This window comes from Lathamus discolor, chromosome 4 (assembly GCF_037157495.1).
Source record: "Lathamus discolor isolate bLatDis1 chromosome 4, bLatDis1.hap1, whole genome shotgun sequence".
NCBI classification, from domain to species: Eukaryota; Metazoa; Chordata; class Aves; order Psittaciformes; family Psittacidae; genus Lathamus; species Lathamus discolor.
The window spans coordinates 69490325-69516833 of record NC_088887.1 but is presented as its reverse complement, the minus strand read 5'-3'; the positions used below and the strand labels follow the sequence as shown (position 1 = coordinate 69516833).

Below are 26509 nucleotides of genomic sequence, written 5' to 3'. Positions count from 1 at the left end.
GGACAGCTGAGCCTCACATTTAATTCCAAGCTCTAATCAGACTTTTATTTGGTGTTTTCCTTGTAATCAACAATTGGCTTGCTCATCGTAAAATAATCTGTGAACTTGTTTATTCTTTTCTTACTAAAAATTATCTCCCTAGGCATGTGTCTGTATAAATAAGGCATTCTAATGTTGCCCAAGTTTGTAAATTTGACTTAGGTAACATTCCTGCGACATGAAGAAGATAACCAAGTTGATACAGCATATTATGTTACAGTTAAATCCACATTACATAATGAGAAACATCACAGTGTTCCTAAACTACTGCCTTTCTCTAGAATCTGTTACTATAGTACCAGAATAACATTACAGCTGACAGTTTTCGACCTCTGTGCCACACCTGCCAACACAATTCTGGCTCAAAACTCTATATAAATATTTTAGATAACCTATTAATATGTGCTTAATTAATTTTAGTGAATTGTTTATTAAAATCTGGAATAAAATACAGAGGCAGGTACAGCAAAACTAGAAGTATAAAATATAGATAACCATAAATAAAATATGCAATATCATATATGCTAAAAAATATCTTTAAATAAATCTTACAGGACCGCATTTTTACAGAGGTGATGACAAATTCGATATATAGCCTAAGTAATTATTTTTTTTTTGTATTTTCCAAAACAACAAATAAAATTAGTATTGGGAAAGCCAGAATTAAAGCTCAGAATTCCATCTCAACTGCAGCACTTGCCTCATTCCACCTTTAGTGAACAGTTTTTTAAAGAGAACATTTATTCAGAAATTCAGGAGAAAAATAAGAAACTCTTTGATTATCAGAACTAATGAAGTTCGATTCTCTGTAGATTTGTTTTGTGGATGATTTGACATGAGTGCCTGACAAAGTGTGAAATCTGACTGCAGGTTTACCAGTTTGGGAATATCTGTAGGTTTTCATTCTGTTTCTCCCTCATATGTATATGAATAGAAATGAAGGAACAAAGTAAATGCATGAAATAACTTCACTAAGAAACTTGTACCTTTCTATAGTTTAATAATAATTGAATGGAAGTGGCTGGGAAGAGCCAAAGTCATATTTTGGTTGCTTGCAGGTAACTTAGGCAGTTAACTTTAATTTCAGTGCTTAGCATCTCCAGCAAAACTCAGGGTATTTGTCTAAGTAGCAGCTCTTGTTCCTCAAGCAGTTGCTACAGACTACTGTGCTCCCTCTTACCTCAGAGAAAATGTCACATATATCAGTCTCATCCACACTGCATTAGTCCAAATCTCCAGACTCCATGTGATACCTTGGTGGCCCAAAGACAGGATTAATTATCATCATTATAGCTGGCACTTCTTTTTAAGTGTGCTAAAATTAAATCCCTGATCAAATGCTCTGAAAAAGTATAGGTCCCTGTCACAGTCCACTTACTAATGTGTTCTTTCTACAAGTAGAGTGCTGCAGGTATGAGCTACATTTGGAAATCTTGGGAGACTGGCAAAAAAAAAAAAAAAAAAATCCCAGGTTTTCATTAAAAAGGATAATTAAGTTTTAAAATTCTACTGAAGAAAGGTGTCCACATTATAAAGAATACTCTTGACCCCCTTTCAGTGGGATATAACACAAGAATGACTAACCTGATAAAATAAATAACGATAACCATGACAAAGAGAGAACTATTATTGATGTGTATAATATATTAAACTCTGTTAGGTTATATGTCTGTCATTTTGTACACAGTACAGATATAAAGAGAATAAGACTTTTCTCCAAAGAATGTAAGACTGGAATAGCTGGGTAGCACAAACAAGTAAATAGAAGAAACTGGACAGGGTAGATAAGATTACGAAGAAAACCACCACAAACAGTAGAATGTTTAATTACAGGCTAACTAATCAGTCAGGTCTAAGCAAGTGATATACAAATGATTCATTTATCCGATTGAATAATCAAATCATCATTCTTAAACTGTCAACACTTGCCTAAAAACACCCAACACTTAGATTCACCTAAAATATTTAAATGAAACAAATTGAGAAATATTATTTCCACTTGCAGAAATTATTCATTTTAATTTAGGTTAATTTCAAAATAAAATTACCACTTTAGGGAAAAAAAGTGTGAACGGAAGGAATGATTAGGAATGACTTATTCTTGTCTCTTTTCTTCTTCTACATGTTTTGTTTTTTTTTTTCCTGAAAAATAATGTTTTGCTTAGACCTGAATGTATAAGCATTTGCAGTCATTGACATACTGATTTTTATTTCAGTGAATAGTATATCTGGGAAGAGATGAGAGAAAGAATCATCAAGAAATGTACATTACCTCTCTAATTACTATCAAATTACCTAAGCTTTTGAAAGTGGAACTGGTGGCTTTATTGAATATTTTGTTGTGCAGTTTTCCTCAGATTAAAGGTTGAACTTGGTGTGAAAACATTTATGTAAATAAAACACAAGTAGTGCAATCAAGCTGACATAATTTATAAATAAAACCAGTAAAACATTGATCCAGTAAAATAACACAATAGAAGGTTTGGACCATGATGACTGCTACTTTGTGTTTGTTACAGCAAAACAGGTGGAACTGGCACAGAGACTTATATAATTTTATGATACGAGAACATGTAAGCATGAGTGGCCTAGCGAAATCAATTCACCTACTTATAGTTTTTGAGAGGAACAAATACTTCCTAGGTAATTTTAGGTCCCAAAGGACCTATAAAAACCATTCTGAGTGAACAAATCCAGAGATCAAAATATAGAAGAACTTGTGGTGTTCGACTTTATGGACAGGGGCAGAGCAGCTGACGTCATCTACCTGGACTTGTTCAAAGAGTTCGACACTGTCCCACATGACATCCTTATCTCTAAATTGGAGAGACATCAATTTGATAGGTGGACTACTTGGTGGATAAAGAACTGGCTGGATGGCTGCATATAAAGAGTTGTGGTCAATGACTCAATATCTGGTTGGAGATCAGTAATGATGGAGTCTCTCAGGGATCGGTGTTGGGACCAGTCTTGCTCAACATCTTTGTCGGTGACATGGACAGTGGGATTGAGTGCCCCCTCAGCAAATTTGCCGATGACATCAAGCTGTGTGGTTCAGTCGATACACTGGAGGGAAGGAATGCCATCCAGAGGGACCTCGACATGTTTGTGAGGTGGGCTGATGCCAGCCTTATGAAGTTTAACCATGACAAGTGCAAGGTCCTACACCTGGGTCAGAGCAATCCCAGGCACAGCTACAGGTTGGGCAGAGAAGAGATACAAAGGAGCCCTGAGTAGAAGGACTTGGTGGTGCTGGTCAATGAGAAACACAGTGTACGCTCGCAGCCCAGAAAGCCAAATGCATACTGAGCGGCATCAAAAGGAACATGGGCAGCAGGTTGAAGGAGGTGATCCTGCCCCTTTGCTCTCATGAGACCTCACTTGGAGTATTGTGTACGGTTCTGGTGTCCTCAACATAAAACGGACATGGAACAAGTCCAGAGAAGGGCCACGAGGATAATCAGGGGACTGGAGCACCTCCTGTATGAAGACAGGCTGAGAAAGTTGGGGCTGTTCAGCCCTGGAGAAGGCTTCATGGAGACCTCATAGCAGCCTTCCAGTGTCTGAAGGGGGCCTATAAGGATGCTGGGGTGGGACTCTTCATTAGGGATTGTAGTAATAGGACAAGGGGTAATGGGTCAAACCTTAAACAGGGGAAGTTTAGGTTGGATATTAGAAGAAGTTCTTTAGTGTGAGGGTGGTGAGGCACTAGAATGGGTTGCCCAAGGAGGTTGTGAATGCTCCATCCCTGACGGTGATCAAGGCCAGGGTAGACAGAGCCTTGGTGACATGTTTTAATGTGAGGTGTCCCTGCCCATGGCAGGGGTGTTTGAACTATATGAACTTAAGGTCCTTTCCAACCCTAACTATTCTATGATTCTATGATTCTAAGTTCTCCAGAGATTTCCATTCTGGTAATTTTAAATCAATAATCATACTACTTTTTTTTTAAAGTTTTGCCAGCACAGTTAGTGAAAAACGCAAATTCTTCACGTTTTTCTGTTTATGACATGTATCAATGAAAGCTATGGGCCTCAAAATTATTTCATTAGAAAGCTAACACAAATGGATGTACATGCACTCAGATTTTTTAGTGTCAAGCATCATTTAATTAAAACGAGTACTACTTATGACTTAGACACAATTGCATGCTATTTAAAACACTGTGTTTCATATCTCATATTAACTGTGTCACATAAACTTTTTTCCCATTAACTAGTAATTAGAAATAAGGAAGCACAGTGAAAGACATTCAGCTATAAATTACAGGCCAGCATGTCTTCTAATGCCATTTGGTACTTGATATGACAATACTTCCGAGTAACCTTATCATAGATCACACAGGGGTACAAAAAGTTTCTACTGATAAAAGCAATATTTTTATTTAGAAAAAAAGAAAAAAAAAAAAAGGTGGGAGATGTGTTGCTCTCATTCAGCTTCCTCTGGGTGGTGTGCAGGAAAGTGTGTATCAGCCTAGGACACATTAGGGTGGAACATGGGTTTACGTACAGCCACAGCTGGTCAAAGCAAAATTTTGACGCAGCGTATGCTCTAGGAAGCAGATGAGAAATATAACTCATATATAACCACGATATAACCACATTTTCAGAAACTATTTTTAATGCTTCCATTTGCTTAGAAAAATTAGGAGGTGAATATTCAGGATAGACAAAGTATACCCAAGATAGAAATGTATGTGGCCATTCTTATTCAGCAATAAAGTTATACATTACTGCTATGGTAACAGATTTAAGGTGTAGTTTGCATTGGCTAAACTTTTAAGAAATCTACAGACAGTACAACAGTACTGAAAAGTTAGAAGTTGACAGTAAATTTCAGTTCTATGTGTCAGTCCTGGACAGAAGCAGGTGGATGACACATTTCATCTTATCAAACTCTACTCACAGAATTTTGCAAAAATAAATGTTATCAGGGAAATACACTAATCTTTTCTTAATTGTCATTTCTAATCCATGCTGATTTTTCTGTACACATTCTTTTTTCATCTGGCTTACTTTGTTACTCTGAGGCATGTCTTAATTATTTTATAACTGTGAGGTGAAGGAATAACAGATGTATTTTGTGCAGTGGTAGAGAAGCAAAAGCAGTTTATAGACAGATTATTTGAAAGACTGATAGAATTCCTTTTTTACCTTCTATGAAAAATAGAGCAAGAACAGAAACAGAAGTATAATGCATGTTACAATGCTCACTCTATGACAAAACCTGAAATCCCAGGTCCCTTAATTATCTATCAAACATCTGCCTTGTGAATGAAAGATTATTAATAGAACTAGCATTTGAATGTTGTTACATGATGATGAAGGATCCAAAGATGGACAAAAATTGAAAGAAGCAGAAATGGTCCTTACTAAAATTTGAATTATATTATTTGATTAAAAATATGTTTCAATCAGCCCCCAAAGATACTTACTGTAGGGATTATGATTTATTGGTCACCTTCTTACCTAAAAAATGTCAAAAAAAGGATGATGATAGAAAGAATCAACGAAGTTAAAGCTTTGTAATGAAAATTGATATTGGCTAAAGAACTTGAACTAATAATTAAAACACAGAAAAGTAATTTAACTGGAAAGGGAAAGCATAGAAAGAAAAAAAGCAAAATGAGGCAAATGGAATGATCTACAGAAAGATAACTGGCAGGAATCTAAATAAAGAAATGTCATCTCAAGAAAATAGAAGCTTTTTATTTTCTGAGCCTTTGGAGTGAGGTCAAGAACAAAAGGAAAACACAGTATGAATAAACTGGCGAAGAAAAACTTAGATACCTCTTCAGAAGAGTAACTCCTTGAAGCACAAATGCCTGTGCAGCTGAAATAAATTAAAATATGTATAATTACACTTTTCTTCTTCAAGACTGTAAACAAATATAATTATACTTGTCTTTTGTATGACTTTGAAAAGATAACCTTGTGAAGAAAAAAGGAGACTATGCATAAGAGATGACGTAAACGAGGAAGACTATAAACTTAGCTTCTATGGAACGAGTAAAATATTAAAACAAACTTATTTACACAAACAGCAAGGAGCACATGAATAGATGCTAAATCCCACTTTGTCACACAGTTCTGTAGTTTTCTTAATGATGCAGGCACCTTTTCTAAAGTCAGCAAAAAAAAAATGCAGTTCAGAACACCAGGCAAAGTGGGATTACCTGTTCTGTCACTAGCTTTGCACAGCTGCAAAGTATCTGATAATTTCATTGTCAGACTGGTAGTGATGAAAATGGCAATAAGGAATGGTGGAAAGGGGAGGGAAAGGGTGTAGTTACAGTTTACCCTTATGTACTCAGTACTGCACCTTCAAAAAAAAAAAAAAAAGAAAAATGGCTAAGTTAGCATTTCATATGGACCAGAAATAAGTTATTTTAAAGACAGAAAACTGGAATTCTAGGGTATGAACTAGAAACAATCAGAGAAAACTGGAATTCTAGGGTATGAGCTAGAAACAATCAGAAAAACAAATTTCATTCTTTCTGTAGAAAAATCTACTTCTTTCTTCTTTTGAGGAATGAATGTAAGTTTGAAAAAACAAAACATGAAAAAACTTATAAAATTATTATATTCCAAATAAAATCGATGAATAGTGCCTTTTTTGCTTCCCTAACAGAATATTGAACCCATAATATTCATTATTATGTTATACCTACCATGACACGTAATATAAAATTAACCATCAGCATTACCTGTTAATAATGTTAGTTTTAAATCAAATAATATAAATTGTAATAAAATATTAATGTATAAAAAAGTAAAGTTAAAAAAATTCAAAATCAAAGTTTTGCCTTACCAAAATGAAACATTTGTGTATTGTCAAGTGTATATCTGTAGGTGAACTAAATTTTCGCTCAACACCAGTTATAATTGTAGCCAAATTATTTAATCATGCTATAAGATATAGTACAAGTACACCTGAGACTAAAGCATAGTATAGGTCTTAAAGAATAGTTTACCTCTTCAAGTTATCTTTAAAGTTGGGGCAGAAATTAGGCAGAAGGAAAGGCAATCAGACACATTCCAGACACATTTCATATCTGTTAAGGGGTCCGTGATAAAATACAAAATATGACTAAAAGAAGCATAATGCTATAGTTTCCACTACTGCAAGAAGTCCATGGCAGAACTTGATTTTTTTTTAATTTCTAACCTTCTACCTCAGGTGTTTTAAGACAAATGTTTCCGACCCGTAGCACTGTAAAACAAATGAACAAAAGTAGCTCTTACATTATGAACATAATTCCAGTGCTTTTTCTCTTTCAAATATGTGTTTTGAAGGTGACCAACTCCAGCTTTGCTAGCTCTGAACATCTTTTCAGAGATAGATTCTTACTTTTAACCTCTTGAAGTGGAAAAGTGAAACAAACTGAAAAAATCTTTCTAAGCAGTTTTCCTTCTAGTATTTATTTGTACTTTAAAAAATCTATTCAAGTCTAGACTGGGTAGATAAAAAAAACTACTATCAATATTGAAGAGATATCAAAAGTGGCAGGGAGACAATAAGTGGCATTCTGAATTAACACAGATATAATAATAGAAGCACATTTCATACTTCAAACACTAATCCAAAGATGGTGCATGAAGGTCAGAGGGGCTTTTTTCGTTTCAACATTGTTTTGAGTTATTTTTTATTATACATGAAACAGAACACCTGCCCACTTATGGTCATTAGAAACATGCTGCAAATGTTGTACTGAAAATGTGCAACTATGTTCTAACTACATGTCTACTGCAGTTTTGTTTAGACAAGTTTGTTCATTTAATTACTTCTTTCTCTTTGACTGTTAATTAGCGGTCATGTAAAATTTGAGATGTCTGCCTTTCCTTGTTCAGTAATAACAACATTTTGTACAACATTATTTATCCATTAATTGGAATGGGGTTTTATGATAAATAATACTTTGTAAGCTAATTATTTTCCAAAGTCTTTAAAAGTGTTATTTTTTATAGAAGAACTAGTTTAACTAGAATTTTTCAGTATCCTTTCAGTTTTGAAGATTAAAATTTGGCTCTCACTGCAATAGTAACAATGATTTATCGTCAATAAACCATGGACCCATCTAAATACTGGACAACATTTGCACATCACACAACTATGCCTCAGAATTACACAACTGCATCTCAGAGGTAGTCTAATGAGTGAAATAACATTAAAGGCTGACCTACAAACTACTGTCTGAAGCATAGTTAGCCTTACCAAGTAGTGTTACCACTTCATTTTCAAGAGTTCTAAGTTCAGATAATTGCTCTAAATGTTATTCTAACTTTTCAGAATGAACATATGAAGCAATAGATATTTTAAAGAATCTGCCAGCCCTGCCAACCTGAAACTACACACCATTGCCTCCAAAATAAGATTCCTACAAACCTCAGAAATCAGCTTCAGTTCAGCCTATAAATGGATGCAATTTATCTCTCCCTTTTGCTTTCCTTTGACGACTGAAACATGAATCATGGGTTCCCATCATATTTCACTTGGGAACGAAAAACTGTTCCTGGATTGACAAAATAATTACATGAAAACCTGGCAGCTTTGAAGCAAAAGTAATGGATGAAAATACTTCATGGGACTATAACATTACTGTATTTAGTATTACCACACAGATTTCTGTAATATTACAAACACAACAGGATATTTTAGAAGTAAACTTGCAACACTGAAAAAAAAATAAAACAAAAACAACCAACCAAACAAAAAAAAAACCCAAAAAAACTCTGTTAGTTTTCTAAAATAGAAATGGCATCATGTTTATGTATGGATACAATTTTAAGAAAATCAATATATGTAATTTCATTGATTTCAAGGGCACAATAAGAATTTGCTCCAGCAGAGCAGGGGATTTTTCCTTATCATTTCTATGACCCATAATCTAAATTCCAGAGAAAAGTAGTTATATTTAGTATATTCTTAGGAAAACAACAACAAAATACTATATATGTATATATGGCAAAGAATCGTTTTGTTGAAGGAGGATTTTCTCACATTTTTCCTTCTGTTCCCCTTTTATGATCAAGAACTCGCTGTTCCTTTCCTTCCCACTAGCTTGTTAACTGTGCATGCTCTACTAAGCGTGCCTTGGTTTAGAGGGTTAATGAAGATTCAGAGAGAGCATATAAAGCAGCTTTAGGGGACCTTCTCCTTCTTTCTCTCCTGGAAAGAAAGAGATGCATGAAAATAAAAAAAAGTAATGAAGAAAGTCATACCCATTCCAGGCTTGAGACTGTATGCATAGGAAGGTGTCTTAACATGATCAAAAATATAATAATTATTTATCAGAATATAATCTGTTGGGGTTTTTTTTTCCACTATCCAGGCAAGATTGAAAGAGAAACCGGAAAATATCAGTCCAGGCTTTGGCATGTAAATCTGCATTTCCTTACTTACAGTTAGGACATAAAGTTAGGACATCCCAACACTAGAAGACAAGCCACCCTAAAATAAATAATTAAAAAAGCGCTGAAGACAATGGTTCATAATGACCAGAGCAGATATCTAGAAATTATTTAGGTTATTCAGTCTGTTTTGCTAGTTATAATGGCATAGATTTGCAGCAGTGGATCTGTAGAATTTCTGCCAAGCTCCCAACATCTGTATTTAATGACTTTTGGATTTGCTGCACCCCGGACCAATGGACTGGCCATCTATCAGTGCTTGAAGTGAACTGGATAGATCCTGGAGGATATCTTCTGAGTTTGTTTCATAAAAAAAGAAGCCTAACACTCACACTCCAAGGTTGCTTCTCAATGCAAGACTGAGCCAAATCAAGGCAAGTCAGGACATTTGGGAGATTCACTTCAAAAATTTAACCCTGATCTGAAGAAAAACTTTGATATAGGCACGCTCAAAGTCAATTGAATTGAAGAATACTGAAAGACAAATGCTGAGCAGTTATTTATATATGTTTGTGTTTGTGTGTGCTGGTCTTAAATCTTCCTACCCAATGTGACGCATCTACTATGGCATCTACATTGTAAACCTAATAATGAGTGGGAATGAGTTAACCATAAACTGATTCAATCTGATACCTGAATTGCCCTTTGGAGATGCAACTCCAACTATAAATTATCACCTAATACAAAACTTCCTCTAACTCCTCTCTTGAGCACCTTTATTGCACATCTAAATTTAAATATCACCATACTTGCTTTATGCAAAATATTTTTCAGGTAGTTACTGCAAAAGCTTTGTAGGGAAGATTCCCACTGTGTATTCATGGCCTTTGCTAGAAAAAAAGTCTGTGGTCAGCTATGGGAGAGAATTAATTTTTTTTTTTTTTTAATTACCTTTATTCCATCATCATTGTGCTTCATTCAGTATTTTTGCTTGCTCAGTCTCCTTGAATTTAATTTGAATTCTGTTTCAAAGTGACTCAGAAATGAACATCAGCAGCATGTTCGCCTCTCTGCTTTCCATAGACATCGTTCTTCACCGATACATTTATTCATAATAAATAATTTGAGATTCACAAAAAACCTCACCCAGACTAGAACAAAGAATTTCCTTACATTACTTCAGCTATCATAATCTAATACTAAAGATATTATCATATAGATTAGTAACTATGAGGAAAGCCCAAGGCTATTAAAATGATTGCTGGCAAAATTGTAAACTGAAGCAGTCCACATTCTCTAACATAATCACATGACCATGAAATGCTCAACTTTCAAAGGATTATTGTAAATCCACTTTTCTGGGTTTTTTTTTAATTCTAATTAAAAATCTCAAAGGGTTGGGTCCATTCCTCAGGGTAACCAGCACTGGCATTTTCCTTTAATGGTTAGAAAAGCAAATTACCAGACATTTGGCTTTCTGAATTCCTTCTGTCCTGAATATAGTGTATTACCCACCCTTCTAATACATGCATTTTGTGCAGAGAACTGGTACAGTCTTATTTCCAACGTATCATACATATGCTGTCTTTAGTTGTAGAAATGTCTGCAGCTGTGCTCAGAGATATTGCCTCTGATCCCTGATGTCACTATAAGGAAAAAGTTAAGATCAAAGACAAAGAACAATCTTGAACTGGTAAATAATTGTTCTGTTTCCCCATGAAATGCTTCACCAAGGAAGGCGGGAAAGAGAAACTCTTACTTCAGCTACTTTCCTTCTAGCTTTTAGGAAAATCTCTTAAGACATTAATGATATGAATCTGAACTGTTTTGGCTCAAGAGGGCAAGATACCCTAGAAAGTTGAACCTCTGGACCCTGACATGTCATCCTGCTCTGCTTCCAGAATACTTGAACTTTCCTCTCCACCAGCTGTTGTAGATGCCATTCTGAGTTGTTCTTGCTATGTGGAGCCAGGATGTCACAGAATTCAACTTTGGTGTCAAATACTCAAAAGGTAGACATTGCAAAATACCTGACCTTTTAGCCCAAGTCCTTTATTAGATGGTACAGAGGCTGTTAGTACTTAGCTGCTCTTATTTTTCAAAATATTGTTTTCTTGAATCTAGGTTGCAGGTGTTCTATTTCTTCTTTCTTACCTACACCTATTCAAGACCAATTTAGTGAAAACATTTCTACCATCTTCTACTTTTTACCCTTGCATAACCATATCCAGACATTTTGGTTCTTCTTCAGAATGTCCACCTGTGTTCTGTATGTTAGGACGAATTAATTGATAAAAGATTGATAAAAGGCTGCATAGTTTTCTGAACATATGCAGGTATCAAAGTCTCAGCACCGTGGCTCTTTGTGCTGAATCTTTATATTCCAGGAATTTTATTTATTTATTTATTTATTTGTGATATTCTCGATTGCTAGAGGGTATATTTAAATGGAATGGAACAAATATTTCCTCAACTGGTTTCTACAAAGAAAGAAGTTGTCTGGTATATTTCTTGCTTCAAATTTGTATCAAGGCTCATGTTCTCACAGTTTTTCAATTTTGTGCACTTTCATAGAATACTGGATGAACAGTTTGAGAGCCCTTTATTGTCTTCACAGAGAGCATATAAACCAGACAGTAACAAGCATGATTTCTAATTGCTCTCAACATGCCTGGAGCCTGACCTTGAAGGAAAAACCTCTAAGATAAGAGCTGATATCTCAGAAGCTTGTTTAATGGCCCAGGCATGTTCAGAAAAGATATTTTACAGGATTTGTTTTTATTTGTGTGTTCCTGTGTGAGCTTTAATTCTGCTGGTGGCGACAGGAACCATTTTAGTTGTCAAGTGAGATCAGGACTATAGCTATAACTGTCAGTGCAGTAATTATGTTGAATTTACTTCATGTGCAGTTACAGAAGCAAAACATACCTGTTCACACCTTAGACCGCTGCAGTAGCAGTCACTAAAAATAGTACAGCCATTTTCAATATAAAATAAATATATGCAGAATTTGTTTTGTACATCTGTCTTCTACCTTGCCTGTAAACATTTATTTTCATATTGACAACTAAGGAAGCCAAATGAAAAATGTTGATGATAAATAAAATCATAAAATCATAGAATCATAGAACCAGCTGGGTTGGAGAAGACCTTTAGAATGATCAAGTACAACCATTACCCCAGGACTGGCAAGACCACCACTAAATCATATCACTGAGGACTTTATCTTACGCAGGTTTTGAGCATATGCAAAATAAGAACTTATGTGAAAGAAAAAAAAGTTACAAACAGCAGGTAGCAGATAACATCTGTGCACCGTCTCATATAGTTATGATAGTTAATATAGAGAGAAAAAAGTCATGGGGCAAAATCAAGAAAGAGACTATTGCAATCATTAGGTCTGAACATAGTAGTATAGAGCCAGTAAGATCCACCTGGGATTCTCCACAATGGTAACAGAGCATAGTAACAATTGTAAATTCCTTTTCAAAAATTCTGTTTCTGAGAATACTGAATAGAGAAGGTTTAGAGCTGAAAATGAAAAAAAAAAATAGGGATTTCAGTGGTACGTGTTATTCTTTATATATTTAACGTCTGGTAAACTGTTGTAGAAATTTTTTGTGTAATTTAATGTATAATGAACCGCATAAAAATACAGACAGCAAGAGACAGTAGAAGAAATCTGATAGAGATCATTGAGCCAATATTATTTCATACTGTCACCATCTGGAATGAATCCTGATGATTTTATAAGTAATAGAATCAGGCCTTTCATTCATTTAATGATTTTAATCATAAAAGATATCAAGCTTAACAGAGAAAGAAAATACCTTACCCCAATCTTCTTTTTTATTTTTTTTTTTTTTCCTTCTGATAAAAGGGAAAAGGCTGGTGAAATGAACTTTCATTTTACTTGGAAAGCGGATTAGATTAGATGAGTGTAGAAGAAAAGCCCTGTTCTCCTAGCCCATGGCTTATAGCGAGTGTGAAGCCTTGGAACTCAGTTCCAACTGACCTTAGATTTAAGTTTCTGCCACAAATCTCATTATCATTCATATAAGGGATCTCCATGTTTTTGTCTGTGTTTAGTAACATTCAGGTTGCTGCCAGACCTGTAGACCAGTAGATAACGCATTTGTTCTAGACTAAAAATCCTGCTTTCAAACTGTTGAAGTGACTTCAGCTCAGCCAACTACAGTCAGTGTCTGATGTTTGAAATATTTCAAGAATGAGCAATAAAATATTAATATGTCTGTCCTTATCACTTTAGTACAAAAAAAAAAAAAAAAAAAAAAAAAAAGTTGTTTGGGATTATCTATGGCAACCTACCTGAAAACAGAAATCAACAACTCTTTTGGGAAGTCTGAGCCAGTTGAAAATTCACACCCCTGATCTCTTCCTAATGCCACCAACTAATCCCTCAGCAACAAATAGAAACATAAATTAGCAAAATTCAGGGGTTTATACCTTCCTCCTGTCATTATTGCTAAATCAAATTTCAGATCATCACAGAAAACATTAAGGGAATCAACAATAACCAACTCACTATAATTGTGTTCCATGGAAAAATAGCACAAAAATCAGATTTTTTTAATCTCTTTTTTTTTTTTAAACTGGTCATTGGCCACTAGTGTCAAGGAACAAAGAACATCTTTGATTATTTACTTACCAAAAGAAATATTCCTTTGACTTTATTGCTTAATATGATAAATTTACTTTCAGCACATACGCTGATACATTGCAAGGAAACTGTATGGTAAAGGAATGAGAAAGCTGTTCCGTGGTCAGGATCTACCTTGTGTGGTCCTGCAGAACACACAAAAAAATCAGAGGATATGACCTATTGGACCATGGACCTACTGTGTCTATGGATCTATTAACTCACTGTGAATTTGGGGAAGAAATTGTGAAGAATTACTCTAGTACACTCTATTTTATTTAATCAACAATTTAACAAAAAGAAACATTAAAAATAATAATTTGATTATATTTCTGAAGGTGCATATGCAGAAAGACATATTTTATTAAAAGAAAAAAAGAAGGAATATCAACATAAAAATATTAACATTTCCATTGTCATAAATCAGAGTAAGTAGAAGATAATAAGCTCCCTCTAACAAAAAGATAGTATATTGTGTGGCAGCATTTGTCTTTCGATTACTTGATGTCAGATAAGATACAAAGGGAGTAGTTACAAGAAAATCAAGTGAACACTTGTGTGTGAAAAGTATAACTGAAAAGTTGAAACCTGTGCCTGATTCTTAAAGAGATCTTATAACAGTAATGCTAGACAGAAGGATGACTGAGAGGAGTCTAGGGATAAGCAGGATTTCAGGCTTCAGAATTACCCAAGCTATGGTCAGTAAGAGAAACTAGATTTAAAAGCTAAATTTTGAAAATAAATAGCTTTTCTTTAAGATATGCCTCTCTAGGCAACCAATGGGTATCTTAAATTTGTATGACTGGTTATCATTCCTGTGTGTTCAGTAACAGCTAGTTTAGTAGGTTGGGTGTCTTGTAGGATTTTTTGGCTTCACATTCAGGACAAGTTTCTGAAGTCAGACACACTGGCTCCATAGCCAAAAGTTGAATGCATACATGTATATGCAAGGTGCAGAGTACATTTTGTTTAAAAAAAAAAGTCAAAAATAAAGAACAATATTTTCCTCAGAAGTGTGGCACCAAAAAAAGACTTCCTATCATGCAAGATACAAACCTACAGTTTATAACTGCTAAATTCTCCGGCCAATTATTTCAAATTCACATCAAAAGCAGAACAGGTATAATACTTCATGGCAGCTTGTCAGCATTCCAAGGCTGTCTCAGTAATACCTGTACAAGCTGCGCTCAGGCTGGTTTTGTAACGTGCAGAGACTGAAAACAAAATATGCTAGAAAAATTAAAATACTTTGCTGCAACAGTGAAATGTGCATATTGCACCTTACACAAAAATGAAAGGTAAAATAAGAAGAAAAAATAAAAGGAGCACTTCATGAATGAAAAGAGCAGTAGGATATTACCTTAGATGTAATCCTGTGTACTCTTAATACATTTGCTTTCTTTTTTGTTTGTTTGTTTGGGTTTTTTTGGTTGGTTGATTGGTTCTTACAATCTATTTAGTTTTCTATCTGGACACCTTTTTTTCTTGGAAAGAAGATAGCAACCCACCCATCCACCACCAATAAATAAATAAATAAATAAATAAATTAAAAACCCCAGAACTGAATGAAAGACAAATCTAATAGAAATCTAAGATAAGCAAGTGTGGTATATTGTATGCATGTGGCAAATTTTCTCCAATTAAGAACATCCTAGCATAACTGACTCATAATTTTACCACTCAACTGTTAGGTGATGATGCTGAACCTGTGTATAATGGTCATAATCACTGTGCATATGTTAAGTATCCTCATTTCCTACAGAATACAGAGACTGTTTTCTACCACAGATTAACTGCTTTGTACATAAGCACCCAAGCAAAACTAGACACTTGATACGATGTGATGCAATATGACACATGCATTCTCTCTGTAAATAAGAATGAATAAAAGTCTTTGAGACCACTTTTTCTCATTTAAATTAGATGTTAGAAATGACCAAGTTTTATTTATATTTAGCTCTTGCTGTTCCCCTTTTTGCTTTCCAGCCTTTTTTTTTTTTTCGCCTACGTAGCCAACATCTCACCTTTAAGGTGAAATCTGTAGATCTCTTTCACTGTGTACCTGCTAACCTTTTTTTTCAGTAGCCCTCCAAAACTAACATTATCCAAATTATCTGAAGTCATCTTTGTTGGCTTTGGCGGTTTCCAAACTACTATCTAGCAAACACTTCACTTTTCCTTCAATACATTTTGGGGACAGGTTCACAAAGATGTAAATGGAGGGTAAACAGTCTTATCACCATGACCGCATCATTCACCATCGGAATAAGAACTAAACCAATCTGTGCTAATGCTTAATGATAATGTTTAAATATAAAGTTACTTTAGACACCTCATAATTTTGATATGCCACACATATATTCAGTTAAACTCTACTAAGCTACACTGACTTTTTTTATCTTGGCCATGGTTAACAGCTCAGATTTCCAAACAGTTCTGGTTTCGTGAAGAAATGTCCATTCCAAAGGAATACTGACATTTCTTATATCCCAAGTGAAAAGAAGCAGTGACAATTGTGATATTTGTCTCCAAGGAACAAAAAAAGCTCAAATCCTCAAAATATTAACTTTAAAACTCTAAAACAATTGATTTCAACCATATTAAAATATTCTTTTTAAATAATAAAAAATGAAAATGCAAATATAGACAGACAAATAATATTAGTGCTAATCTGAAACAAAAATAAGACATATACTTCAGCATGTCAATATTTTTCAATGTAAAAGCATATAAAACCCCACCATTTTGTAAAAAAAATCCATTTCAACAAGCAATTTTTGACTAATGAAAATATATTATCTTGCAAAAGTTTTCAACTAGTTTTACCAGGAATGTTCTACGTGTCAGACTTGAGTGTGATTTTTTTTTTTTTTTTTAAGTAGTACCTTATTATCTATCTAAAAACATCAAAGTGAAATAATGAAAGTGCAATAATTTTGTATAATGGAACATCAGATGTTCAACCCTCTTATCAAGAATATAAAATGTATTTGTTTCAGCTTTCTGAGGTGTCTTACCTGAGATCAGATTTTCATAAATAAACACTTTAGATCATCTGCAAGAAAGAGGGAGATAAACAATACAAAAAATATCATTACCATTACAATTCCACAAGAATATGGGATATTCAGGTGTTTGGTTAATAACAAAAGAAATCCATTCTTATCCCCCTCATTTTCCCAGCAGCCATACTCCAGGTGCTTCCATTGCTTCTATTTTGTGCACATTATCTCTGAGTTTTCTTAAACCCATTTGCATTTGCCAATATTTTGAGTGTCAGCTATCATTTATGTTAATGACAGGGAAATATGGCAATTAAAATTGCAATATCGATATCTCCAGCAGAAAGAACATACTTTTAAGGTTCTGCAGGAAACCTGAGCAGTAATTGCTAGTTCTTAATGCAAGAGCTCTCTTTATAAGATATACCTTGCATCTGTCAAGTTATAGTATTTGCGTGTTGCTGAAAACTTCAGTATAGAAATAGTAATACAATACAAGTTTCGTGCTGATGTAAGTAATTTCTTTTTTTTCAGGGTGTCGTGGTTTAAACCAATCCACACAGGTCGTCCACTCCCCCCCCCCCCCAACCCCGACCCTCCCCACTCCCGGAGGGATGGGGAGGAGAATCAGGAGAATGTAAGTCCCACGGGTTGAGATAAGAACAGCCCAGTAACTAAGGTATAACACAAATCACTGCTGCTACCACCAATGATAATATTGATAAGAGAAAATAACAAGAAAATACGATACCACCGCCGAACGAGTTCGACCCCCCCGAAGAGAGAGACCGTGGCCTTCCGGGTAACTCCCAGTTACCTCTCCGGGCATGACGTGCTGTGGTATGGAATACCTCTTTGGCTAGCTTGGGTCAGGTGTCCTGTCTCTGCTTCCTCCCGGCCTCCCTTGCCCCCAGCAGAGCATGAGACTCACAGAGTCCTTGTCCAGAATAAACATTACTTAGCAACAATTAAAAACAATCGGTGTTATCAGCTCTCTGCCCAGGCTGGAAGTCAAAACACAGAGCTTGCACCAGTTACTAAGAAGGAGCAAAACGGCTCCTGGTAAACCCAGGACACAGGGTCTAACGAATAATACTACAACAAAACCTCTTTCTACCTAAATTAGTTGCATTTACAGGAAAAGGATCTTCTAGTGTAATTGTAAAAGTGTACCTTTACTTTTTTTTCCTACCTTAATTTTTTTTTGTTATGTTACAGTTTTTAAATGTTTTTAATGAGCTCAGGATTTTGGCAATAGAAATGAGATGGCCAATTCTCATACTACGTGTATGAATATATGATGTAAATTAAGTGAGCTGAAGAAGTGAATAGTATTTTTCTTTTGTTTTTTTTTTTTTATCACTTCATCGTTAATAAGCTGATTGGAGAAATAAATAGGGCTTATTTTTTACATCCTGGTCTTATTAATATATTTAGAAAAATAAATATTCACTGTAGACTCATAAAAGGGACAGGTTCGTGCTACCATGTATATCAATATTCAATATATCAATAATCAATATATGTCTACAGAAAAGTGTAAACATTCTTTAAGCTCTTTAAATTGTATTGCAAACAGAATCATAACTTTACCTTTTCAAAACTTGAAAAAAAAATAAGACTGAAAATAATTCTTCAGAAATAATTTTAAGAAGTTATTTAAAAATACATTCACAAGCTCCTGGTCTAAATTTCTTAATGTACATTCTGTTCCTTACAAATTTGACTCTTCAGTCTTTGACCAGTTAATTATTTTCAAATTGGTTTTGCTCAGATGTGTGCTAAATAATTTTTCAGATCACTATGATCCAAACTGAAAACTGGGTTTATTTTATCTACTTGATTGTCTTCATCACCAATGTATATTCCGTCATCAAGGATTACAGCTAAAATGAAATAAAACACTAATCTCAATTAAAAGGTCAGGGTGCTTATATGGCTTCATTTTGACTGAAAGTTCAGGGTGCAACTCAGCTGACCAGAACTTTTTTTATTTCTGCTGTGCTTTCTTCTAGTTTCCACTCAGGACAAATCCAAACAAAAAAACCCCAAACCAAAAACAGAACCAAAAACAAAACCATAAACTCATAGTTTTAAGGAATGGCTGCATGTATGGCTTCAGTAGGTCTTGTAATATGGCTGGTAGTGGAACAAGACTGAGAAGCTCAATCCAAGTGCACTTGTCTTGCAAGTTAGTCACATCCAGTGTCAGCACAGAAAGCTAAGGAAGAGTGTTTATCTCACAATTGCTAAGGTCTATATCTGAAGTAGTCATTCTAAGTGATCTGTTTAGCCACTATGACCACGAAAAGGAGAATTGTGAAGACATGTAAATGCTGCATTTTAAAGACATCAATAACTCACTTCGTTATTGTTCATCTTTCTAATCAGCTTGGCCTTAGAACTAAGGGGATTCATATACAATTAAGACTTTCAGAACACTATTTTCTATAGGGGATTTAATCCAAGAAAAACACATAGTCGTAACTTGTTGCCTCCCTTATTCTTTATATCTGTTCACCCTCCTGTGGCAATGACATTTTTGTATTATTGACTGGGGAAAGGGGCTGTGGAAGGGAGAGGGAGTGGGGTGGTGTTTCTTCGTTTGGTTGGGTTATTTTTTAAGATCCAATTGTTTATCTCATATTTTCTGCCTAGAACAATATAATTAATTTTCTATTACCTGCAAGACTTACAATTTTTAAGGGTGATTTTTTTCTTTTATTCCACAACACATTGGCATCGCTGCACCTTACGATGTAAATTTAGCAAACATGCTGACAGGATTGAGTTGAACAAATGTTGGAAAGATTCTGAAAAGTGCGCTATGCACAAAATTTCTGTCATACAGTGAAATCTTCACCAATGAATGTACACTCAATTTTAACCACATTGTGATATCGACATATCAAATAGAAAAAAAAATTATTTGCTGGGCAATTACTTTATGGCATCAGTCCTGTTGTGATTGACTGAATCAATATAGTGCTCCACATCTATTTTTTCACAGTGCCACTTTTACTTGGAGAGTATAATGTACATTAAAAACAATCTCACATATTCTTTGTGGAGATTGTTTTTGCCCAATGTTTTTCCCTGCAGACTCCTTTGAAAGATACTACGTAGTACTGGAAGATGTTTTAATAGCATTCAAAACATATTTAGGATTATTTAATAGTCTATCTAGCTATTAGCAATCTTTTCTGCTCTATTGTTTCTAATACTCTTCACTGTATATAATGCAGACTAATTAACTATAGAAGACAAAACGTGAATAGGAGCCAGAGGCTTGACAACTGAGGGCTGCATCTGGGTAAATTTGCAGGAAACAATTTGGTACAAACACAGCACACACACACAAAAAAGCAGGGGTTTTATTTTTTTGTTTTGTTTTTGTTTTTGTTTTGGTTTGGTTTGGTTTGTTTTCGGGGGTTTTGGGGTTTTTTGTTGTTGTTGTTGTTGTTGGGGTTTTTTGCTTGTTTCCACTTTAATCTAGGGGCATGTTAGTAGCAATAAGTGTTTTTTTGTTATTTGTTTCTACAATAAGTGTCTGTGTATGCATTTTAATGTTTCACAGGTGGCCTGGAAAAGGATCGCTGAGTAGCCTCAGGGCTATCCTCACCTTGCAAATATTGAGCAGTCTTAGACTAGGATTCCAGCAGGGACAAACACTAAGCATGTCTCTCATTAGGCTCTCTCAGGTCTAGTTCCTAAAGATGTTCAGAGATTACACTTAAAGTTTATCTTAGAAAGGAGGAGACATGAAAGATTTAGTTAAATAAAAGAGCATCTGTTGGATAAAAAGCGTCATACAAAACCTACAGTATACTGCAATCATAATACTGGAAAGAAAGCCTCCTGGGCCTTTTTTACATATGAACAATCTTAAAAAATCATCATACATGTTGACAAGCTACCCCATTTACTAGAAGAATTCCTGAACAACAGCCACCTGATCACCAGATCAGATGAAAAGAAAAAGAAATAGTACTGGTCATAGGAAATAATAAGCTATGCTAAACCCCACAATAAGTGAAAACATGTCTGTTCACACTTCAAGAAAACCCTAAAATTAGTCCTCTGAAAACCCAGTAAAACTAAAAAGTGTTTTGATAAACCTTCAAGACAGCAGACTACTAGGGGTTGCCCAGATCTGCTTGACTAGTTTAAGCACGAAAAAGCCAAGCCCAAATACAGGAATTCCCTCTTGTTGCATATATGTTCATATCATCATTTGTATTCTGTATGTAAAATGGGACAAATATCTTCCTCTTCTGAAGTGTCAAAACTAATACCTACCTCAGTCACTTCCTTGATCTTATACTAAGCTGTTATCTGAATCTTTTTTTTATATCAAGCAAGCTCAGTGAAATATTCTTCTTGAGAAAAGTGACATTAAAATAGCAAGAAGGGAAAGAAGGCTTCCTAATCTACATTACTGTATGTCTCTCGGATATCCATTTTCCTCCTGATTTTGTAAATCTGTCTTCTAGACTATGATTTTTCCTAGATTAAAAAGGTATCACCTAAAACAAGCATATCTCAGTGCTAAACCCAGCCAGAAGGAATAGGTAATATATTAAAAATAACTATTTCTGTTCCTCATAAATATTTCCTTTTAGGAAAACATCCTGTGATTTTGTTGTCACATAACCATATGAGGGTCTAATGCAGCTTCTGGTAGAGTACAAACGTAAATAAAAAATTATATATCCTTTGATTATTTTTGTACTGAATCTTCCTAACTTTCTGTAAATCCTATATTTTTCATTTCATTTTCATAAATAAAAGAAAAATTGATAAAAGGTTAAACATCATGGAACATTTTTTACAATACACTTGTTTATAAATATTTGATTACGTGTTTTAAAGCTAAATTTTTGTACACACCTCACTATCAAATTGGAGTTAATCAAGAAATTCAGTACAATCAAAGAAATCAGAATGCTAAAGCAGAGCGGTGGTTGACTTCAGTTATTGTAGTTTGGTGCTGGTTTTATGCTAATTGCTTTTTAAAGGAGGAAGCTGATCTCAAAGCACTAATGATCAAGGCAGCTGAGACCAGGTTTATGGTCTTGTGAAAGACTGGTGTGGAACTGGCAGTCACAATGCACAATTCTGTTAATTGTTTGTGGAACCACACTTCAGCTCTCCAGTGGAGTGAGACAGTATTTCTCCACTGATGCTCATTTTAGACTGTGTCTCTTTGGAGCAAAGCCTGCCAACTCACAAACTGTGCCAAACCTCAGTGTAGTTCTGCAAAGACTTTAGTGCTCAAAGAATTGAAACTAACTTAATGTTTATTGCATCCCTTTGATTAGAATAATAGTTGTCGTCCTCACCAAGCATTGATTTGTGTCCCCAGAGGTGCAAGGTCAGGGACTAAAACATAATTATACAAAACTCCCATTTAAATAGTAAAATTAAATGAATGTAACAAATTAAATTACTGATCTGTTGAAAGAATGTTAACATTATTCAGTGATTCTGGGCCAGATTCAACTTCTGCTCATATAAAATATCCTCTTAGCTATGTCTTGTGTGGAACAAAACATCTGTAAAAGCAGGTGTCACTGCTAACACAAAAATCTAAAAGATGCTAAATAGGAAAAGTATTCATACTAATTTTTAGACTCATTCCGAATCTCTTAAGTACTATTATTTCCTGCTGTTACACCTTTTTAAAAGTGAAAATTCCTTAGCTATCACTTCATCACATTTCATCCTCTAGGTGGCCTTAAGGGCAAATTCTATACTTCATAAGATTGGCTAGTTTCTGCGGGTTTTTAAATTTGAACTGCTAAACTGCACAGCTCAAAGCTTACATTAAGTGTATTTTGACAGATTCCTTAATCAGTTTATGATTAATAAACATACACTGGAATGTGACTATATGGGGTTTTTTTTAAAGCTTTTTTTTTTTTTATCATAACGAGGTAAATATTTAAAATGACAGCAAAACTTTGTTCTGTCTTGCACATAGAAGTAATATCTTCCATAAGGTCACTGAGATCAAAACCCCTAGAGACACTGAATCTCTGCAACACTTTCCACTCTGTATTTAAGTTTTATATGTACTGTAACCTAATAAGATCGTAGAATAACAGAACCATAGAATGGTTTGGCTTGGGAGGGACCTTGATCATGTAGTCCAGCTCCCTCTGTCATAGGCAGGGACACTTCCACTAGACCAGTTTGCTCAAAGACCCACCCAAACTGGCCTTGAACACTTCCAGGGATGAGGCAGCCATCACTTCTTTGGACAACCTCTTCAAGTGCCTCACCACCCTCACAGTAAAGAATATCTTTCTTATATCTAATCTAAAGCTACCTTGTTTCAGTTTAAAGCCCTTGTCTTTTCCTGTCACTACATGCCCTTGTCAGAAGTCTCTCTAGCTTTCTCGTAGTCCCCCTTTTGTTATTGGAATATTTTCACATTAAACCAACTAACTTCCTTCTAGCAAACTTTGAGAAAAAGCTGAGGTCTTTCCCTCATGGCTAGATCAAGAAACCATTGCTAATATTTTTTTTCAGTGTGACATGGGAAAAAGTATTTGAAATAAAGTTCTATGGGGAAAAGGAGTGAGAGACGGAGGGTTTCCAGCTGCCCTAAACAGCCCAAGTGGATAGATTTCCAGTGGCAGATTTTTCTGTGTTCTCCCAGTGTTCTCTTGTTTAAATATTTGGACCTGGATGTCCTATACTCTAAGGAAGTACTCTCTCCAGCTCAGCGTGTACCTATTTTTTTTCTATAAAGATGCTGTGGGACTTTCCCAGTGTCAGCTGATTGGTAGCTCTCAGTCATGTACTCATCCTACTAAGTTTATCTCTCCTGAAGATAACTCTTTTACACAACTCTTCATAACACCACTCTAAACCCCACTCATAAACCTCTAACTGCAAAGTATTGCTAGACTGTTCCTCCAAAAAACCTTTTGAGCTCTTATAAACCACAGGAAAGAATCCAAATTCTGTTTCATTTCAGCTTGTTGGACCATACCCTGACTTCTTAAAAGGAAGGTATGATGCAACAAGCAAGAGAAAACCAGTCCTCATCTAGCTGTGCAATTTGCACAGGCCTGTTTTACGAGCCTGTCATTCTAGTCTTGCTTACCCATACAAGTCTCAGGTTCATTCATGACTCAACTCTTTTTCTGACCCAATGAATATTAGTCAGAAGTGTAGTGACCTCACTGCCACCTAGCTTCCCAGTAACTTCTAAGTTCGTCTTCATTCAGCTTGTGAACTGACAGCTAAAAAGCAAGGCTTGTTAACAACAGGTGTTCTTCTAGTTCAGAGCAGCAACTTTCCTGCTCCTGTTCTTACTGTCATCTAGACTAGCTTCTGCTTCTTATCCGGTTCAAATGAAGTTTCAATTGCTCACACCTCTTACTTGCACTGGGTTTGTAGTAATTTGATTTTCAAGCGCAAAATCAATGTTCTAGGTGACTCTGACTGCAACTGAGTACTATCAGCTACTACACCACAACTGTACTGGATGACTATATCTGCTCAAATTTGTATTTCCAATAACTAACAGAATTTGAAATATATTCTAATACATAAGATTGAAATATTTGTGAGAACTGCTGTGCTTCCAAGTTTCTAAAGCATGCACAGTATAGGAATGGCAAACTTAATAAAGCAGTTTAGTTATACAGCCATTATTGTTGTCCTCAAAAGTAGTTTTTGCTTTACATGTGTTGCCAGTGGCAACATAAAAGATGAAAAACACTCTTGTCATTATGCCTGACGGTACTCAGGACAGTGAAGAGATCTGGTTTTAAGTGACAGTTCCAAATCAGGGAAAAAAAAAAAATCTGAAATGAGACAACCACATGCCAGGCAAGTGTGATGAAGCTATGGTACTGATGAAGTGATACATGCACCTGTCCTGCTACCTGGCAAAACTTTTCAGAATCCCACTAGCATTTTAGCTCAGCAGTTTCGGTGGCTTCATGCATGCCAAAGGGTAGAAAATTATATGTTTGAGAGGATTCAGTGGCAGAAACTTGGTCCATGACATTGTCTAGAAACGCGTGGAACAATTGTGAAGGTCTTCATGATCCCAAAAATTTAGATATCTTGGGTAGCGTTTTTGGGAAGAGTGCTCAGAATCTTTCCACAAACACCTTTTCTTGAGACAAAAACCAAACCAGCCAAACCAGTTGTGCCAGGTACACAGATGACATGAGGAAGGAGGGGTCCCAAAAATACTTGCTTGTAAATCGGAGTGCTGGAAACAGGAGTCAGAATTATACTCAGAGCTGTACACTGTTCCCCACTCTAATCCCTGGACACAATGGGGGCATGCTGCTCTAGATGCAAGTCAAACAGCAAAGCTATAATTTAGCCCTTTTGGGTTTTCCATTGGGTAGTTGATTTGGTATGTTTTACTGCATTCATTATTCTATTCCTACAACTTTTAATTTTATCTTTCATCATCTTTCTTTCCAGTTCTTATTTATATTATCCTCAGTACTTCCTACATCTCTGCCATGTATCAAATTTACCACAGTCTCTTTTTCTCCCCCTGCCTAGCCTCAGACATAGAAATGGAAACTTTGACGAGTAGAGAGGAGAGGAGGGAAGGGGAGAGAGGAGATGGATGGGAAGGGAAGGGAAGGGAAGGGAAGGGAAGGGAAGGGAAGGGAAGGGAAGGGAAGGGAAGGGAAGGGAAGGGAAGGGAAGGGAAGGGAAGGGAAGGGAAGGGAAGGGAAGGGAAGGGAAGGGAAAGATGTGCTGTAGTGAGATATATTTATTATAACTCTCTTACAGACTTGTTTTAAATGCAATTTTAAATTTCAACTGTTTACTTATACTGGCCATCTGTTGTTACAAAAATTCATTAGTTGTTTCGATTTTTTTTCTTCTATCTTTGAAAGAAAATCAATACCAAAAAAAGGAATTGTTGACTTTCTCAAAAATATTCAGAAGTGTTTATATTTTGAAAGAAAAGGCTCAGTAAGTAAAATCTCTGTAACCTGGACAGTTAACACAAAGCACCAGTACTATTTTTAGAATAATTTTACCTTACTATGGAAAACAGTTCAGTGCATTTTCATAAAGTCCTTTAGTTTCCATGGAAAATGGGGTCATTATTTTTGTTGAAACTGATGGGTTTTACTTGGTACTTTCAAAATGCTTTTCATATGATGCCAACAAGACACACAGAAACAAATGCACCAGAAGTCTATTGTTAATAGCTACCAGTTCTTAAAGTGAAATTTACACAAGGTAAATATGACCTTGAATTAAGGCCATTGAAAACAGTGAATGATATATTGTAGACAAATGACTGGCATTCTTAGCTAGAAACAATGGAAAGGCTTTGATTATTAACAAATTTTTTAAAAAAATGGAGAAAAATGGGAGATTTAACCCTGAGAAGCTATCCAATGCCTCAAAAATTCTTTTATAATAAATGAGCAAATTAATAAAGCAAACTGCGCTAAAGT

The 26509-nt window shown here is 35.2% G+C and overlaps 1 long non-coding RNA gene across 2 annotated transcripts; it reads right to left on the bottom strand.

Moving 5' to 3' along the window:
- Positions 1 to 4388: 4388 nt before the first annotated feature.
- Positions 4389 to 9431, bottom strand: LOC136013694 (uncharacterized). 2 transcript variants are annotated; one of them, XR_010612324.1, is made up of 4 exons: positions 6215 to 9431; positions 5829 to 5871; positions 5474 to 5507; positions 4389 to 4590 (listed from the first exon to the last, which is right to left on the bottom strand). It is a non-coding gene; the product is annotated as an uncharacterized LOC136013694 (long non-coding RNA). The 2 variants fall into 2 exon arrangements; XR_010612323.1 differs by having other exon boundaries at positions 5829 to 9431.
- Between the last annotated feature and the right edge of the window lie 17078 nt (positions 9432 to 26509).